General features: G+C 38.0%; 1 protein-coding gene across 15 annotated transcripts in view; it reads right to left on the minus strand.

Moving 5' to 3' along the window:
• LOC132509720 (uncharacterized) overlaps positions 1 to 13,419 on the minus strand; it is a 93,510-nt gene that overhangs the window by 56,275 nt on the left and 23,816 nt on the right. For 2 of the 15 annotated variants that reach the window (XR_009537122.1, XM_060131088.1), the window contains exon 3: positions 1,608 to 1,749. The exons of the other annotated variants lie outside the window; for them this stretch is intronic. The gene's annotated coding sequence lies outside the window, so the exon portion shown is untranslated. The remainder of the gene's footprint in view (positions 1 to 1,607; positions 1,750 to 13,419) is intronic. 15 annotated transcript variants of the gene reach the window in all.

Consider the following 13,419-nt stretch of genomic DNA (forward strand, 5'->3'; position numbering starts at 1 on the left):
TTCTGGTGGTCTCAAATACTCCTACTGTTTCAATTAACATCTCTATGCAGATAGTCCCAGATCTTTACCCCTAGTCCAACTTATTTACAGAGTTCTATCTTCATATTTTCAACCACCTACTGGATCGCATCATCTAGGTAATTCTCCTAGTCTTTCAAATGCATCGGTTTAAAAGTTTACAAATCATCTCCCCCAAACCAGCCCCTTCTCCTAAATTCCCTATTAATATTTGTGAAAGAAAACATGCCACTAACATTGAAATAAGTTCAAAACTGAATACTTCTGCACTCCTCCATCTCTCTCAATCCCATACCTAATGAAGTGACATTCATTAAGGACACACCTCTAATGAGGCAACATCTCTAGGAGGTGGCATTCATTGAATGCCAGACTCTGGGGGGTGTAGTGTGGAAAAAGTAAAGAAGAGAGAGAATGAGAGAGAGAGAGAGAGAGAGAGGCAATTGGTCTTACCCCTGAGAACTTACAAAGGGAGGACAGAAAAGCATTCATTTGATGAATTTTTACTGAATACCTATTAAAAGCCAGGCACTGTTCTGGGTGCCAAAGTCCTTCAGTATCACCTCTGCAGTGTCTCTCGGGTCTACTCCAGACTAATTCAGGTCTGGTTAGAAGTTCCAGATCAATACTTTTCAAATGGGAAAAATGGGCTTCTTGCCTTTAGTATTGTATTTTTTTCTACTGGTAATTATCATGTTAGCTGTTAGTTTAAAGTAGATAATTTTTTTTTGTTTGTTTGTTTTTTGTTTTTTGTTTTTTTTTTTTTTGCGGTACACGGGCCTCTCACCGTTGTGGCCTCTCCCGTTGTGGAGCACAGGCTCCGGATGCGCAGGCTCAGCAGCCATGGCTCACGGGCCCAGCCGCTCCGCGGCATGTGGGATCCTCCCGGACCGGGGCACGAAGCCGTGTCCCCTGCATCGGCAGGCAGACTCTCAACCACTGCGCCACCAGGGAAGCCCTAAAGTAGATAATTTAAAGAAGTATTTGTCTATCCTAAATCATTTCTAACTTTTCCTTTATACGTTAAAATTTTATTTGTTCTTTTATCTTTCCAAAGCTTCCTAACAGACCCTCCATCCTGAATTGAATGCTTCAATTCAACCCATATGCTGCCATCAAATGTTCCTATAACTGAGCTGTAAGGTTGCTTCCTTATTTGGAAATGTTTGAAGGCTCAACAATTATAATCTAAACACTGCAATTCGGAATGCAAGACCCCCATCCTGAGACCTGAACTCCAATCTCTCCTTCTGGTCTTACCTGCCAGTTCCCTTTCCTCTCTGCCTGTGCGCCAGCCAAACAGGAGTACTCAGTGTTCACAAACATATCCTATACTTTCTCTTCTTACCCAAAGTCATGCCCTCCACTTGGAATGCCATCTGGTCTATCTCTATTCACGGAAAGCCTTCCTTCCTCTTTCAAGGTTCAGCTTAATTGCTTTATTGTTATAAAGGTTTCTGCCTTATTCCCCCAATGGCTTGCACAGATGGCAATGATTGAGTTCTAATCATAATTATGGTAAGTCCACCCACTGTTCCACATACAACTTGCAAAGGGACCTTCTCATTAGATGCTGAATAAGTACTTACTAAATAAATGTTACCAGAAGAAATTTTCTAGTAGTTTCACATGTGTACATTATTTCTTCCCAACTTGATTATAAAGTCTTCAAGAACACGGACCATGTTTTCTTCCTTTACCTTTATTTTCTACATAGTTCTTGGTACAGAACTATAAATAGAGTAGAAGTATAAATGTTAGCAGAATGAACAAGTGATAATTTATGCTTTTTCATAGGAAACACAATATTGTATTAAAGTCCACAGTCATATATTCTGCAGTCTAAGATTAATGCCATGTTTGGACACTACAAAAAGAAAAAAACTGTAGCTAGTCTAGTAATATCTATAACATTCTTTAGCTATTTTTTTCCTTCATGTTTCCTAAATAACTATTTCTGCTTATAATTTCTTAACTGTACCTCACTGAACTCCATTATTAGTCCTTTTAAAAAATTATCTTAAGCTTTCCTGGTAGATAATTGTTATCTATAAAGATAATTTTGTCTCTACTTTAAAATAGTTATATCATTTATTTCTTTTTCTTACCTTTCTAACTGATTGGAACTTCTATATCAATATTTTACAAATGAAAAAGAATGGGCCTTTTGCTTTCAGTGGGTTTTTTTCTACAAATAATATTCAGGTTAGCTGTTGATTTAAATTAGATATTTTTATTTTAAGAAGTCTTGGGACTTTCCTGATAGTCCAGTGGTTAGGACTCCATGCTTCCACTGCAGGAGGCATGGGTTCCATCCCTAGTCAGGGAACTAAGATCCTGCAAGCTACGAAAAAAAAAAAAGAAGTCTTTATCTATCCTAAATCACAGTATCTAACCTTTCCTTTTTATATTAAAGTTTTATTTGTGTTCTTATCTGATTGCTCTCTCAGACTAAGCGACATAATTTCAGTGAAGTGGAGATGTGACAACTGTTTAGTGATATGACCAATCACAGACAGCCATGCCAGACAACTGACATCATCAGTCATTTGGCCTATATCTACTGATAAAATTATCAAGAGAACCGAGGAACATACTTTAGCCTTTGTGCCATTTAGTCATGAACTCTCCAGGATAAAGGTCACAAAATATGAAAAAGCTGGTGAATTCTTCTGTCCTTTTGTTCATTTATTCAACAAATATTTATTGAGTGCTGCTATGTGCCAGACACTATTCCAGGGCTGAGCTATAAGAACGAACAAGACAAACTCCCTATTCTCACAGGGCTTTCATTCTAGAGAAGGTAAACTGTAAGCTAACAAATAAGTAAGCAAGATCTTTTCAGACATTCATAAGAGCTGTAAAGATAATAACATAAGGCAATGCACTAGAGAGTGACTGATAGGGATGGGTTATTTCAGCCAAGGTGGTCAGGGAAGGCTTCTCCAATGAATTATTTTGAACAGAGATTTAAGGAACCAGCTCTGTAAAGATGATAGGGAGAGCACTGCAAGCAGAGGAAACAGTGAATGCAAAGGCTCTAAGGTGAGAAGGATCTTGGCATTTTACAAGAACAAAGAGAAGGCTGAGCAGCAGTGAATGGAAGAAGAACTATAGGACATGTTTGGAGTGGTAGGAAAACCAGATGATGGTGAAGAAACACAGAAATCATTTTTAAGGACAAGGATAATAATACATTTGCTAAAATGAAACATTTAGAAGATTTACAGGGAATTCCCTGGTGGCGCAGTGGTTAAGAATCCGCCTGCCAATGCAGGGGACACGGGTTCGAGCCCTGCTCCGGGAAGATCCCACATGCCACAGAGCAACTAAGCCCCTGCGCCACAACTACTGAGCCTGTGCTATAGAGCGCATGAGCCACAACTATTGAGCCCACGTGCCACAACTACTGAAGCCTGCGTGCCTATAGCCTGTGCTCCGCAACAAGAGAAGCCACCGCAATGAGAAGCCCACACACTGCAGCGAAGAGTAGCCCCCGCTCGCCACAAACTAGAGAAGCCCGTGCACAGCAATGAAGACCCAATGTAGCCAAAAGTAAATAAATAAAAATGAATTTATAAATAAAAAAGATTTACAATGCAAATTATAAACACTTATACAACTAACTCAAATCTCAAATAGGAAATAAGCTTAAATAAGGCAAACAAGCTCTCTACCACATTCTGTTCCTCATCAACATTCTCATTTGCTTGTGTTTTCTCACTCTGAATGGCAACAAAGATCTTGGAACGATAAACACGTAGTCCTCGGAACAAAATTTTCTTATGCAACAGATTATGAGCCAAGATCTTTTTGGCAGTTTAAGGAGTCCAGAGAGACACATCATCCCAACCAACTAGCCATGGGCTCTCCAAAGCTGAGGAATCACATCATCCATACTAGATGCAACCTTCATAGTAAGTTAAACAAAACCACACGACTTAGTTCCTTTCTTTGTACTCTTATTTGAAGAGGAAAAACCAGCAAATGAAACACTTTCTGTACCCACTAAAGTTATCCAAAAATAAAGTATGTAGCAAATGGGTCTGGGTGACTCAGGGGGATCATTCTCCATGTGTTCTTGATTTAGATTATGGGGCTATTTTTGATTTGTCATAACTGGCTGGCTCTTGTGGTCTCAGACCAGGGCCAGTACACTGGTCAAAGCAGTGCTTTGTCATAGCACAGAAGCTTGTGGCAAAAAGTCTGGTAACTTTCTGTCCCTTTGTGAAAGAACTTTGAATCCTAGTTGTGGCTAGATTCTGCTGCAATGGCCTCCAAAGAGCCACTCAAGTCTTTGTTATACTGGAGTTTTAAAATTTCATACAGAATACAGCAGAAACTAACACAATGTAAAGCAATTATACTCCAATAAAGATGTTTAAAAAAAAAAGAAAAAAAATGTCATATAGAGATCATGTTTTTGGAAACACCAGCTCAGCAGTGAGATCTTTTGAGTCGTAATGGTTTCATGGTGATTAGAATCAGAAAGCAGCAGGGGCAGGCCCCTCCATGCAAACGCCGCAGTAGGCCATCTCTCCTTAGCACAGGGTTTGGAACAGCGTGACCCCTCAATAAATGTCCTCTGGTTATGTTTGTATTTTACACTTATTTGGCCCCCAAATGATTCTTTGGAAGTCTCTGGAGCAGCTCTCAGAGACCAGTCCACGGAATTAGGCCAGTTCATTTTCATTGGTCTCCAACAAAATGAGAAAATGATTTAGGGTTATCACTTATCATTTCTTGTTAATTGCCTTTACTCTGATGTTTTTGTCCTACCTACCTGGTTTTTCTTAAAGTTCACATTTTTTCTATTAGTAAAGAATGTTAGTATATGGTAGTAGTTGCTGTTTTAAATGTCCTTACTTGGCAAATTAGATGGTGGCATCTCGATGCCCATCCCCCCAATTTTTTGAAAATTTACTGAGCCCTGAACCCTAAATCCGGGAACCCCTAGTCTGGATGTTTACTGCCTCTAGTTGTCTGGACTTTCTGGTTCCTACTATGGTATTTGGGATGGATAAATGTTCACTCTGTAGACTCTTCACCAATTTATATCCTTCTTCTATGTAATGTCTTATAAGTGAAAGCTGGAGACCTTCAAGGCAGGGAAGGTGTAAGGAAAAAGGAATAAAATTAGCTATTAATATCACTAGTATTTATATTAGTATTATGGAGGGGCAGAAAGTAAGGTCAAATATATAAAACATATACACTTCCAGTGTGATAGGTATGGAAGATCAGGAGGTTTTTTTTTAATAAGTGTATCAACTTGTGAAAAATTTGTAATAATATTTTTTGTTATAATATTTAATAATTACTTATTAAATGCTTCTGTACCTTCAATGTTGGCTGTCCTTAGTTTGCAAATATAGATTTTTCTATAATTAAATCAGTCTAAATCATTGTTGAGATTATGCTTCATGATATTGCTTATAAATAAGAATGTAAAATAACTAAATAGCTATTTTTATCTTAGCAGGACATCCTAGCTAGAGTACAGGACTCTGAGATGCAAGTCTTGTACTCAGCTAAGTCACTGATTTACTGTATCACATTGGTAATATTGCTTAAGCTGCTTCTGTTCCATTTTTATAAATTTGAGTTAGTAAAATTTGTCACTAATGGCTCATTGTCAAGGGTGTTGATGAAAACAGATTATTACAAATGATGGCCTTATCTAGTGGGATGGTAATTACCTGTGTATTTCAAGGTCATATAACTACCATACTATTATCTGTAATAAATAATAGCATAAGGAAAGAATAAAAAATTGGAGTAATAAGTTTGTAATGACATTAATAACAGCTACCACATAGCCAGCATTTATTAGGAACCAGTATTATCCTTAGTACCTTATGAACATTGTCTGATTTGATCTTTCAGGAACCACTGTTACTACCTTCAACTTACAATTCCGGAAACTGGGGCTTTTGGAGATAATTCCCTGTAACAAATGCCAGGCTGGGAGGCCTCTTGGGAGCCAGGCGGCCTGCCTGTTTCCATGGAGCAGTACTGACTCCCTCAGAATCTCTGTGTTGACTAGGCTAGTAAGTGTGCACTTCCCCCTCCAGCACCAAATAAGGCAATATTTTCCTTTTTATTCCTCTAGTTCCTTATATAAAGAATTCTTAATTTCCCTTTATCTTTTGTCATTTGACTTTCATTTCCTGTTCGGGGGTTTCTGCTTTTATCACTCTGAGCCTTCAGTACTGCTCTGCCTCATTCCTCTTCTTGGTGGATTTGACCTAAGTTCCACTTTTTGTGCCTTTTCCTTCTGTTTCAGTTCCTTACACAGTCTGTATTTAGCAAATGAAGTTACCTTTTATGGTTTCCAACTCTTTTTTTCATGGAAAGTTTTATACTTTTCCTATATTTTTTGATATGCATGTATTTATCTTAAAGGGATTTCCCTTGGAGCCTTCTTACTACATCATAATATAGCTCATCCCTTTGAAAGACAGCTTTATTCATTGACAAATTCTTCTGGAAATACCCCTTGGGCTAGGTTTGATGGAAGCCATTTTTAGGCACAAATTGTAGCATATTCTTTGTTGTAGGCCTGCCCCTTACATTTGCAGGGCCCAAAAGTACAAATGGAGGACCATGTGCCATATGTGTAAATATGTAAAAGTTATATAAATTAAAAAACTGTTAACTAAAGCATGTTCTATATTTTTACCTTGACAAATACACCTTCATAACACCTATTATGGACTGAATTGTGTCCCCAACTAAATTCATATGTTGAAGCCCTAACCCTCAATAAGAATGCATTTGGAGACAGGACCTTTAAGGAGGTAATTAAAGTTAAATAGGTCAAAAAGGTCCTAATCCGAAAAGACTGGTGTCCTTATAAGAGGAAGAACACCAGAAATCTCTTTCTGCAAGTACACAGAGGAAAGGCCATGTGAGGACACAGCAAGAAGGCAGCTATATGCAAGCCAAGAAGAGAAGCCTCACCAGAAACCAACCCTGTGGCACCTTGATCTTGGACTTCCAGCCTCCAAAACCATGAAAAAATAAACGTCTGTTGTATAAGCCAGCGGTCCCCAACCTTTTTGGCACCAGGGACCGGTTTCGTGGCAGACAATTTTTCCACAGACTGGGGGTGGGGGATGGATGGTTTCAGGATGATTCAAGCGCATTACATTTATTGTGCACTTTATTTCTATTATTATTATATTGTAGTATATAATGAAATAATTACACAACTCACCATAATGCAGAATCAGTGGGAGCCCTGAGCTTGTTGTCACTTGCCACTCACTGATAGGGTTTTGATATGAGTCTGCAAGCAATTGATTTATTATGGTCTCTGTGCAGTCAAACCTCTCTGCTGATGATAATCTGTATTTGCAGCTGTTCCCCAGTGCTAGCATCACCGCCTCAGCTCCCCCTCAGATCATCAGGCATTAGATTCTCATAAGGAACCTAGATCCCTCGCATGCGCAGTTCACAGTAGGGTTCACGCTCCTATGAGAATCTAATGCCCCCGCTGATCTGACAGGAGGCGGAGCTCAGGCAGTGATGTGAGTGATGGGGAGCGGCTGTAAATACAGATGAAGCTTCACTCACTTGCCCGCTGCTCACCTCCTGCCGTGAGGCCCGGTTCCTAATAGGTACTGGTCCTGGCCTGGGGGTTGGGGACCCCTGGTCTAAGCCATCTAATCTGTAGTAACTTATGACAACCCAAGCTGACTAATCCAACACACAAGTTGAAAAAGTAGGTGAAATCTGTGGTTTTCATATGGGCAAAATATGAAAGACAACAGAATTTCCGTATTATTGGATATGCCTAGGTATTCTGTTAAGGAGCTGACAATGCTGGATGAGTAATAAAATACATATAGTCGTCCTTCAGTATCCATGGGGATTGGTTCCAGGACTGCCCACAGATACCAAAATTCACAGATGCTCAAGTTCCTTAATATAAATTGGTGTAGTATTTGCATATAATCTATGTAAATCCTCCCATGTACTTTAAATCATCTCTAGATTACTTATAAAACCAAATATAATATAAATGCTATGTAAATAGTTGTATATGGCTTATCTGAAAAATAGAAATTGTGGCAAAAAACTCAAAAGCATTACCTCTGGAAAGAAGGACTCAGGATCTGGAAGGGGAAGAAAGGGTACTTCTTCATGGAAGAATCTATTGTATTCGTGGTATCTGAGAAGGATTTGACAAGTGAATTTTTTCTTTTCTATTACCTCATGAACTTACTGCTTCCACTCAAATCCTCCTCATACCCAGCAGAATGTCTGACTCTGATGTTGGTGGCAGTGTAATTTACAAAACTTCTAGCAGGAGATGTGATGAGGTGTTTCCCTGGGACCTGAGTTGTGTTAGTTACTAGAGTAGATACTTAGGGTTATAGGTTATTCCATGTTGTGCTGAGCACCAGATCCTGAGATAGAGGTACTCATGTATCCTATAGTACAGTGTGTGTGTGTGTGTGTGTGTGTGTGTGTGTGTGTGTGTTTGCAAAGCCCTCTGAAGCCCAGGATCCAGGGCAGAGACCTCTCTTGCCTGGGACTAAGGAGGGGACTGCCATTTTATTTAAAGTAAACATCACATACTACATCTCTCAGACAACTCTATTATCTGGATTATTATCTTTGTGTTTTACAGTTGGCTTAGATTATGAATACCGTGTAGGGGTTCAGAATTCTTTCTTATACTTGAGGGCATTTTATTCAAATGTAAAATACATTTTACACACCAAAGCAAAGAATAATAAAGAAATGAATGAATCTTACATTGTGCAACAAGAACTGAATCACTGTGACTGCATCATACTTGCACATGCAAGCCTTTGTTTCACCCACTTCCAATCACCTCTGAGCTGCATCTGCCAAAAATTGGAAGTTAGATTCCAAAGGCAGAGCAGACAACCTAGGCTCTCCCCTCTCACCCCTCTATAAGAAAACCTTATGGGTTTATCTGTACTTAGGCAACCATCTTTTCTTCTACTTTAATATTTTCTTCACACGAAGAAAACAATAAAATGAGCTGTACTACAAATACTGATTCCCTTAGCTCTTCAAATTTTCCTCTTATTTCTTTTCTCCTAAAGGGGGATATAAGAACTAGATTAATACCTGCCCTTGGTTTTCAAAAAAAGTACAAAAGAATATAAAATGACAAGTAAAAATCTTTTTCTTTATTCCTAAACCCCAGTAAATTTATCAGAATTAACTATTGTTAACATTTTCTTGTGTAGCTTTCCAGAATTTTTCTAGGCATATACAAGGACCTACTTTAAAAAACAACAACAAAAAAACACACAAAAGATTAATGGGAACATGTCATTCACACTCATCTGTATTTTATCTTTTTTTTTAAAACATAATTTATCTTGAAGATATTTCATCACACATAGAACAAGCTTATCTCCTAAAGTTCTTTAAAAACTAAATGAGGTATAGAAAGTCTGAGCCCTTTTAAAACCTGAAACTTAGAGTGACTGAATTGCATTATTAAATGAAAAAAAAAAAGCTAAATGAGGTAATTATATCTCATTATTAGCACTAGATCTGGGGTATGTCAGACTCTCCAAAAAAAGCTTCATACCTCCCTTTCATTAAGAGAAGACTCACATGGATCACTGTGATTCTGAAGGATTCTATTATTTAAATGTTGGTGTCGGAGTAGAAAGTCACAGAATTATATGATTTCTGAGTGGACAGCTCCTATAAATTATTTGGTTCAAGGGGTAAAGCCTGTACCAAAACCAAGCTTTGCTTTCAGGTTGGTGTCCTCTCATCCTTTTTCATTTCTAATATAATTTTGATTTTTATCTATTATTCATCTTAAAAATTAAAGTAGAGCATGTAAAAGTGTTAAACAATGGTAATATATCAGGTGTGTGTTTACTGCTCAAAAGAAACAGGCTAGTAATTTTCACTTAGAGAAAGTAGCTCAAAACAAAAATAATGTGTGTTTTATTTGAAAAATAGAAATTATGGCAAAAAACTCAAAAGCCTTACTTCTGGAAATAAGTACTCAGGGTCTGGAGTGAAAAGAAGACTTCTTCCATTGTCTGAATTTGTTTGCACATACATTCATTCTTCTATTTGAAAAACCAGGATTAACATATGTAGATAGTTGGGCAATGTTTGGTGTCCTTGTGTTTTACCTAGTGGTCTGTCCCTCAAAGCTTTTAAAATGCTGATGGAAGGAGTAGTCACCCAGTGTTCAGGGTGGAGAAGAGGTGGGTAAACATCAAGAATCCAGAAGAGTGCTCTAATATTGGAAAGGGAACAAAACTTGGGAGCTCCTTGTGGAGGAAAAAGGGAGTTATGATAGGACCTTACACCATGAAGCATGGACAGGGATTTTTACTTTGCAGTTGTTCTAAAGAACACTGCAAACAAGAGAGGCTGGGGGGAAATGTGAAAAGTGGGATTACTCAATTTAATCTGGCTGAAAAAGTTAGGGAATAACTGATTAGACCAGCATAACAGTGGGTAGAATAAGCTCTCTTGTCTTGATGAGACTAGCTTGTTTTCCTCCTAAACATATGATGATCTAAGGAAACCGCCTAAAATGAGGTTAGGCAATCTATCATATGACCCAAAGTCACCCGGCCCAGACTCCCAACTGAAAAATGGAAATTCTGAAAACTCATGTTTACATCACAATAATGTGGTAAAAGCACAATAGAGCCAAGCAAAAAAGGCTTAAGGCTTAAGTTTTGGCAAATCAAGTACTCTGTCATTTAAAAGTCATTTGAAGCATAGAAGCACAGAATTGGAAGGAATCTTAAAGGTCACTGAGCCCCCTCATTTTCCAGATGAGGACACAAACAGGGACCCAGGGACCAGTATAGATCTCAGATCTAGTCAGAGGGGCACCGGTACCAGAATCCAGGTCTCCCAAGTCCATGCTCAGGTTGTACTCCTGCCCCTACTCCCTTAGAATGTTTATTGCTGGCGGTCTGATATTTGCTCCACCCTATGCCAATGCCCTCTTTTAAAAGTAGTTTTAGGGACTTCCCTGGTGGTCCAGTGGCTAAGGCTCCACACTCCCAATGCAGGGGGCCTGGGTTCAATCCCTGGTCAGGGAACTAGATCCCACACGTCGCAACTAAGAGTTCGCATGCTGCAACTAAAGAACCTGCATGCTGCAAGCAAGATCCCACGTGCCACAACTAAGACCCAGTGCAGCCAAATAAATAAATAAATAAGTAGTTTAGGATTATCTTTTCCCTCTACTAATTAATTGTATGAAATTGTAAATTCAATATAAAGGAATCATATATCTTTACTTGGGGAAATTATTCAATGGACATATAAACTATGTATCAGAGATATCCTAAACTAGAGATGGAAGAGAGGGTGGGTGTGTAAAAGTGGGTACCTCATTGAAACATTCATGTTACACACACACACCAAGCATCCAGGCAAAATCGAGCCATGCTTATTCAAGGATATGAAATAGAGATTGTAGGAGCAAGGATAAGAGTAGACAGCCTTATCTGATTCATTCCAAAATACTGGTGATAGTAATTCACTTTTTGTAGCTATTTGTTGGTCATTCAAATTCACTCAAGAATTTACTGGGTGCTGTCTCTGTTTCATAAGCTCTAAGGTTTCAAATGTGAAAAAACACAACTTCTCACTTAAGGAGCTCACCATCTAGGAGAGAAGAGAAGTAGAGGCAGCAGGCAGATTTGGTACCACATGCCTACATTTCAGGTAGCTGGTCAGTTGATTTTTAGAAAGCAAAGATCTGAAAAAGCATTGTACTTGAACAGTTTTTCAATTTACCAGTTTCTAAAATGTTTAAGAACATTTTATTTCTATTCCATTCACAAAATGAATTTAACACTGAGAAACTTAAGTCAGTTGAACAAAGAATATTATTGGTTCTGCCCATAAGTAGATGACATACAAGAGAGCCTTTAGCCAGTTTAACCAAAGTGTTAATATATACTTATGAATTTGATGGGATTGTGGAGAGCAATGAGTCAGTTATTAGCTATAAGCACCTATGGCTATAGATTTTCTCCTTACATCTAAGTTAACTAGTTTCTCTACTGATTTAAGTGCTAATTTTTATATAGCAGAGAGCGTCAGAACTTTTTGATGGAGAAAATACAAGATTCCAACAACTGAAAATTACATTTAAAAAGTCGTTTAAATTTTTTATTGTCAGAACACAACATGAGACTCTTAACACAGCATGTGCTCTTAACATTTTAAGTGTACATTATTGATGACTATAGGTACAATATTGTACAGAGGATCTCTAGAACCTATTCATCTTGCTTAACAAACTTTATGCCTGTTGATAAATAACTCCTCATTTCCCCTTTTTCCCAACCCCTGACAACCACCACTCCACTCTTTGATTCTGTAAGTCTATTTTAGGTAACTCATATTAGTGAAATCATGTAATATTTGTGTTTCTGTGACTGACATTTCACTTAGCATAATGTTCTCAAGGTTCATCCATGTTGCTGCAGATTGCAGAGTTTCATTACATATGTATATATGTAATGTTCCATTCCATTACATATGTAATGGAATGGAACATTATTCCATTACATATGTATATATGTATCACATCTATCTGTTGATGAACAAGTTTAGGTTGTACTCCATTACATATGTATTCCATTACATATGTATATATGTATCACATCTATCTGTTGTATTCCATTACATATGTATATATGTATCACATCTATCTGTTGATGAACAAGTTTAGGTTGTTTCCACATCTTGGCTACTGTGAATAGTGCTACAATGAACACTGGAGTGCTTATAGCTCTTTGATATCTTGATTTCAATTCTTTTGGATACCCAGAAGTGGGATTGCTGGATCATATGGTAGTTCTACTGGGAATTTTTTGAGGAACCTCCATACCGTTTTCCACAGCAGCTGCACCATTTGGCATTCCCACAAACCGTATGCAAAGGTTCCAATTTCTTCACATCCTCACCAACATTCATCTTTTGTTTTTTTAAATGATAACCATTCTGAAAGGCGTGAGGTGATAGCTCATTGTAGTTTCGATTTGTATTTCCCTAGTGATTAGTGACGTTGAGCATTTTTTCATGTCTGTTGGCTATTTTTATGTCTTCTTTGCAAAACTGTTTATTCAAATCCTTAGCCTATTTTTTAATCAGGTTATTAGTTTTTTACTATTGAGTTGTAGGAGTTCCTTATATATTGTATTATTAAGGATTCTCCAGGGAAACAGCACCAATAGTATATAGATACAGATATATAGATACAAATACAGATAGATACATATGAGGAGATTCATTATAGGAATTGGCTCACATGGGTATGGAAGCCAAGAAGTCCCACAATGTGCCCCCTGCAAGTTGGAGAACCAGTAAAGCTGGTGTATAATTCAGTATGAGTCCAAAGGTCTAAGAACC

The sequence above is a fragment of the Lagenorhynchus albirostris genome, chromosome 2 (genome assembly GCF_949774975.1).
Source record: "Lagenorhynchus albirostris chromosome 2, mLagAlb1.1, whole genome shotgun sequence".
In the NCBI taxonomy this organism is placed as follows: domain Eukaryota; kingdom Metazoa; phylum Chordata; class Mammalia; order Artiodactyla; family Delphinidae; genus Lagenorhynchus; species Lagenorhynchus albirostris.